A 952-nucleotide genomic window follows, 5' to 3' on the forward strand; every position below is an offset into this window, starting at 1 on the left:
AGTTGAGAAATGTATAGAATCGCTTTAGATAGTTGTAGAGCACAAATTCCATTTAAGCAGGTGAACTGAGACATTTAGTTTTTACCAAAAGAAGATCTGTCAGAATGTCTTTTTTGTATTTGTTTTCCCATTTCGCACAATTTCAACACACACTTGTTAGTGTGTTAATGGGTTTGTAAGTTGTTACGTGTAAAGAAGTAAAAAAATTTAGATAATTTTGAATAGAGGATGTAATAATATTCATGTCCACGAAGGGGGAGTTGATTTTTTTAGCAATGCACCAATCAACTAATGCAATACTTCTTCTGTCTGTATGTCAACTTTTATGCGAATTTCGAATAACTTATCTTCTAGATTAGTTCTTTGGCTCTAATATTTCATTGTTAAGATTTTGTCCAAAGGTTTACACTTATCAGTGAGAGCTGTACCATGTTTAACATATTAGTTTGGGGAAAAAGAAATCCATTATTTTTATATGAACTTCAGGACTTTATTTAACATGCTTCGGATTGTCCGATTTGGGTCAAATATGCACCGTTTTGTTGTATGATTTGTTGCCATTTTAAAGGTAACTTCAAAATGCCTCTCTCATAGAAGTCCTGTTCTCTATTTGCAAAAAACTCTAGTAGTCGATTTTCACAATCCTCCCTAGATTCCAATTTTTTATCATTAAAGAAATTTTGCAATGCAAGAAAAAGATGATAATCGTTTGGTGCTAAGTCTGGACTGTATGGCGAATGCATTAAAACTTCCCAACCAAGCTCCCGAAGTTTCTAGTGAGTCACTGTAGATGTGTGTGGCCTAGCGTTGTCCTGGTGGAACACGACACCTCTCCTGTTGGCCAATTCTGGCCGTTTCTGGTCAATCGCTATCTTCAAACGGTCCAGTTGTTGACAGTAGAGATCAGAATTTAGCGTTTGGCCATATGGAAGCAACTCATAATAAATAATCC

This window comes from Glossina fuscipes, unplaced genomic scaffold, assembly GCF_014805625.2.
Source record: "Glossina fuscipes isolate IAEA_lab_2018 unplaced genomic scaffold, Yale_Gfus_2 61541, whole genome shotgun sequence".
NCBI lineage: Eukaryota > Metazoa > Arthropoda > Insecta > Diptera > Glossinidae > Glossina > Glossina fuscipes.